The sequence below is a fragment of the Aphelocoma coerulescens genome (assembly GCF_041296385.1).
Source record: "Aphelocoma coerulescens isolate FSJ_1873_10779 chromosome Z unlocalized genomic scaffold, UR_Acoe_1.0 ChrZ, whole genome shotgun sequence".
Lineage (NCBI taxonomy): Eukaryota > Metazoa > Chordata > Aves > Passeriformes > Corvidae > Aphelocoma > Aphelocoma coerulescens.
Genome location: NW_027184085.1, coordinates 55,772,804 through 55,778,987, shown reverse-complemented (window position 1 = coordinate 55,778,987; position 6,184 = coordinate 55,772,804).

Below are 6,184 nucleotides of genomic sequence, written 5' to 3'. Positions count from 1 at the left end.
CAATTTGAAAAATACAGAAATAGAGTAACTCAAGGGTGAGAGAAGCAGAAGATCCTTATTAGAGGCAGGTAGAGAATTGAAGAATTTGAGTAACATTGCCATTGTAATTTCAAAATACCTTTGTAGTTACGCACAGTAGTCACAGTCCAGCCTATAAGGAAGTGTACATTTCAGAGAGCTGGAACTTTAGATTAGGCCTGATCAGTAACAACAGGATCAAAAAAGATGAGGTTCTGGATGAAGAAAACTGCTCCAGAGCTTTCACAGTAAGATAGTTGTCACACAGATGGCTTTAGTGAATCAAATGTAGATTCTCATAATTAGGAAAGGGAAAAACTGGAAAGGATCATTTACATCGTTATTCATCCCTCTGCAGTTGCAGCCGATGGAAGATGTCTGCTGTTAACCTAAGCTGTGCAACCGTGCAAAAATGATTCTTGGCAGTAGCAAATGCTGGCTGTCAGTTGAAGACCAAAACTCATCATACAAAGCAGTGCAGGATTAGGGTAAAAGAGACCAGGTGTGAGGTGTGTCAGTCTGTCAAAGGCAAGACTTTTTGTTTGTTTCACACATAATATCCAGAGGGCTAAATGCCATCCACAGTGAACAGTAGAAGGCCCTTCTCCCTCACACCGAAGTCTTACCTTGCAGTTGATCTCCGGCATTCAGAAGAATTGAGAAGAGGCTATACTCAGAAGTTAAGGACAACAGTTTTATGCACAAAGGGGAAAAAAAGAATTGCTTTTGGATTCATGTAAGTGCCTGTCAGAAGCCAGTGAGTGTGAGGCAATGTAAACTACGAAAATGGCAACCATGTCTCCCATCAGATCATGAGACACGATTGTGAGACATGATCCAGATTCCTCTCTGAAGTTCAAAGGAGTGGTTCTATCATACCTCCTGAAGATTATCAAGTCATAAGTTCTTTACAAAAATTTCTCCTTAGAAGGTTATTTGGAACTCCCGTCTATCAGTAACTAGAAACCTAATTCCCATTTGAAATACACGTTTTCATGGGTTTATATGTATTAACTTCTTATAGTTCCAGCACTTGTCTGTCCTTCAGAGAGAGTTGTCCTCTCTCAGCCTTCATGTGGTTAGGCTAAACCAACCAACCAAAAGAACCCCCAAGCTGTAAGAATGAGCAAAAACCAGAATAATCCAGTCGAGTAAGCTGACAGAATGGTTCGGTTTTCCCTTTTCCTCTCTTTTGATGGTATGCTACCAAAAAACCCCCAGGATCCACTGATTCACTAAATGCTTTTTGCTGCTGAACCTGCAATTTAAATTGCCAATTCTTTCCTTTTTACAATGGGAGGGATTTTTTACAGTAAACAGTTGATTGTTTTCAGATTCTGTAGCTTGTATTGTGCTATTCTAATATTTTAGGTGCCTGGATGTCTTTTGTTCCATTCACACACAGCATTATCCTAACTGACATGTGAGGCAAAATGTTCAGTGAATGAGCCAGACTTGGATGATTTTTTGTTTCCATCCCATAGTTTAAAAATACTGAACTTGCTTTTTTTTCCTTTTCTTTCTTTTTGCATGTGTTGGCTAGCTTGTAAGATGGGGTCCTCCTAAGATAGCTGTGCTCTTTCTTGTTTTCTGGCTAAGGGAAGCGCATCTCCTGCTTTATCACGCTTTGTTTTCCTGTAGTGCGTGAAGTGGAAACTTCGGGGAGTTGGAAACCAAAAGAAACAAGCAAAAAATCCCAAAAAGAAAGCCCAACAAAAACCCAAAAAACAGCACCCAAACAACCAAAAAACAACAAACAAAGATTTTCCAACAAAACCCTCAAAACCAAACCAGAAAACAGGACCTACTATAAAGTAACAAAATAAGCTGTGAGGCAGATGCCTCATGAGTTGCTTCATGAGGAGCGTGGATGGCTCACTTCCAGTCCCACCTTGCGGTAACCTTAGGGCCAGACAGCGGGTAGTTCTGTGGGAAGGCTGGTCTGTGCAGGGTGCACCCACCCCAGCACTGCTGTTCGGATTAGGGATGTGCTTTTCTAGTGGGTCTCCCCATTGTTTATCCTTAGCTTGTTTGCGTTCGTGTCACTGAATTTTCTTAATGCACAACCTGTGTTACTTTTGAATGCACCTGAGCTTAAAAAAGTGCTCCAAAATCTCACTTAACAGGCTTTGACCACTAAGGGATGTCCAGTTCATGGGAGCAGACTATGAGTTGTTCTGAAATAACCCCTTTATCTTCTCCCATTCCTCGACTCTCACAGAGTGTCGCAGACTTTTGATCCTTGGCATCAAGTCCTCCATGCTACAAATCTCCTTTCTAATACAAGTGTAGCCATAGTTTTCAGTTTCTCTTCTGATGTTAAACATTAGTTGACACATACACTGGCTTGTTTTTCCTCTTGCTTGTAGGTGGTTACTGCCTATCCAGCATAACATGCCGTAACCCATGTTCTGCTCTGAGCTGGGTCATGAAAATGAGATAATGTAGTTGATTGCTAAAGGTGGATCTGCCACATCATTAAGTATTGGAAAATGAGTCAGCTGTGTCACATGCATCGCTGATACTTCCTCCTGACACCATGACTGACCTTAGTACAAAGTGATGTTGATGTGTTGTAAAGAAATACTTGTTCCATTATGCAAAAGCAGAAACTAAGGCACAGACTCAGTGACCTCTTAAAATGACCACAGGAACTATGGGCTGTAGCAAGGAACAGGCTTCAGATCATCTGGTTCCTGGGGCTTTAATTTTGAGACTCTGCTCCAGGTATGGTTTGACATTGGTAATTTCATAAATGAAGGGTCTGCTATCAAACAAAACAAAACCACCAAGAATTTCTTAGGGAAATCAGGCTAATGTTATTGCACAGTTTTAATGTATGTGTCTATCCTTCCTCTCCCTAATTTTTGAACATGTTAGGCTAGTTTAATAAACTCAACAGAAATAGAGCAGCCTGTGTGTGTCTGTAACTTCCTTGAGAACACACAGAGTGAGCAGATGGCAGAGTCTGTACTAACAGTTCCCACTGAAGAAGAGGATTTGGCAGGAGCTTGACTCTTACTAGGCATGAGAGAATCCACACAGGAATTAAAATACTTAGGACCATGAAAAAGTCTTTGATCAGGCTTTACTAGAGAGCAGCAGATCTGGTCACTGTTCAGGATGTGCCATGCTTGCACTGCATCATATACAGTCCCTGAACCTGTTCATCAAGGTGATAGCATCTGACCAACAGATTATCCTGGTTTGTACAGTCTCCCTCATTAGGCACTCAGTGTCCTGTGTTTGGTGTAATGGCACAGAATGTAAATGAAAATTGGCCCAGCTGCACAAAAATGAGAAACTCTAGGCTATTCTGTGGCTGTGTACTGACTATGTTACTGTACTTGCCAAAAATGGTCTGAAGTTAATTCTGTTAAGTAGTTATTATTGCCTGCTAAGAAGGTTGGGGGAAACCGTGACTCCCAGTTCATCTCTAAGAGTTGTGACCTTGTTTGCATCATGATTTCTGTTGACCTAGGTACAAGTAATGAGCGAGACCAGACTCCATGATCACCCTTTTTCAAAATCCTTCATTTCAGTTCTCAAATACGGAAACTGTTCTATTAAAAAGCTCAAAGTGACATGAAATCTGTAATAGAAAACATGTATCTGGTGAAGAACTTTTCTGTGGAAAAAGGGATCTGGCACTTCTGCCCAGTGATGTCTGCTCTCTGCCACGCCTCCAGTGGAAATTTTCAGGAGATCCCTGCTTCTGACCATGCCTTGGCTTAGTTTTCCAGCTCTCATGAATTCTTGGTGCAGCAGTGTTTTTCCAGCTGTGGTGGCTTGCCCTCATGTCCCTTTGAACGCTGCAATGCACAGTGACTGCCCTTGCCTTGGGCTGCCACTGAGAGCCAGCTGCTGAACCAGTCAGCCCTTCTGTGACAGTCATGCCTGGTAAAGTCCAGTGCAGGTGGTGCACAGTGGCAGCCATTTAAAAATAAAAACCAAAACTAAATGCTCTAATTTCCCTTCATCCTTTGTGACCCTTTCTAGACGTGTCATCATTGCTTATCATCATCATCATCATCACTGTGTTCCCTGCTTCCTCCCTTTATTGTTCCCAGTTGCTCCGTGGAGCTTCTTACCTGCCACTGTTCCCCTGCTGCCATTGTGGCTGAGTCAAGCCTGCATTGAAATGGGAAATGCTTGGGGAGATTTGGCACTTGCTATGCCTTCAGCAGCTTGTGCTGTTTCTAAGCTGTGTCAGTTGGGAAGCGGGAAGGCTGGAAGAAATGCAGGATTCAGCTTGCTTGTCCTTTCTTCATATGCCTGGTGAGGGTGCTTAGCCTCCTGTCATGGTTACATCCCAGCCAGCAGCCACTCACTCCCCCACCAGCGGTGTCGGGGAGACAACTGGAAGGGTAAAGGCCAGAAAACCCATGGGTTGAGATAAAGACAGGTTAATAGGGAAAGCAAAATCCACACACACAAGCAAAACTAAACAAGGAATTAATTCACTGCTTCCCATGGGCAGGTGGGTGTTCAGCCACCTCCAGGACAGCAGAGCCCCATCATGTGCAACGGTGACTTGGGAGGATAAACACCATTACTCCTAATGTCCACCCCCTTCCTCCTTCGTCACAGCTTTATGTACTGGTCGTATGGTCTGGAATATCCCTTTGGTCAGTTTAGGTCATCTGTCCCAGCTGTGTCTCCCCCCAGTCTCCCATGTAGCCCCAGCTTCCTCACCAGTGTGGCAGGACAAAAAGCAGAAAAGGCCTTGACTCTGTGTAAGCCCTGCTCAGCCATAACAAAAACATCTCTGTATTATCAGCCCTGTGTCCAGCACAAATTCAAAACACAGCTCCATACTAGCCACTGAAGAAAACTCTACCACATCTGAAACTAGCACACCTCCTCATTAGTAGGAAATGTGGGCTCTGTTAATCACACTGCACAGTGGGTTTTGTTTCACATGTTGCAGATGTACTCTGCAGGTATTGCTGGTGTAAGCTGTTAAAGATTACATAAGCAGATCTCATCCTGGAATCAGTAATAACTGGATTTCCTCCCATGCAGAAGGTACTTGAAAAGCTTTGCGCCTGTTTAAACACCTGTTCCGTTTCCTAACTTGCTGATTTTTTGCTCTTGAAAATCTGCCTTTAAAATTGTCATTCTCTCAGTGTCTTTCCAGATCCCACTACTTTGTCCACTGCGTTCTTGCTTTATGACTCTTTTGCCCTTCTCTGCCACAGAAATATGTGGTAGTATTAGGAATGTGATATTTCATGTGTTTCTTCTGAAGATTTTTATTGACTCTGCAGAAGTGGAAAGTGCATTAAAATTTCCACTTACAGGGTGTTCTTCTCATTCTGTCCTGCCATTAACAAGGCCAGGGTCATCTACCTCAGAGGATAAGTTCTAGTAGACTAAAAAGAAAATTTTAAATTGGTGATAATGAAAATTTGTAAATTCCTACTGTAGAAACATGTTTTAAGAACCTGAATTGAATATGGAACTGTTTTCTTAAACCCAAAAAGGGGAATATAAAAGGACGCTGGGCATACTTCTAGTAAATGAAAAACCAAACATGCTATGTTACTGGTGGAACTGGAGAAGCAAGTGGATTCACTTCTGGCCCTGTCACACTCAGGGCTGATAACTTAGATAATTAGATCCTCCTGTACTTAAAGCAAATAATGCTAAATGCACAGATCTAGCTGAAGGCTTCTTGGCAAAGTAGGCAAAAGAAAGCCTAATCTTGCATTGACACAGGATTGTGTTTTGCAGCAGAAGAGGAAGAAAGGCCAGAAAGGGTCTTACAGAAGGAGGAAGATGTAGTGGCCAGTTGGCCACTACATTCCAGGCTATATGTAACTTAATGGTACCACAGAGGGATGTGTGTCAACCCCTGTAGTCGCCAGCTCCTCATAGCAGTTTTTCCTCTCCATCTTGCATGATGGGCAAAGGTTTGAGCTCATTCCTGTTGCAGGAAGTGTGAGGGATAAGGCTGAAGAGTGTACATTCTGCTCTTGCTCTGGCAGCCAGCAGTGATGCAACATAGATAGCGATGGCTACTGCTAGAAGTCCCTTCCACTGAAAAGTTCACTGAACACAGCAGCTGTCCCTCAGTTCTCCAGAACAGGGAGAAGTGAAAGAGTTGATCTAGGCAGCCCCCTTCTTTGAATTGGGCTGTGTGATCTGGAGTTGGGTGACATTA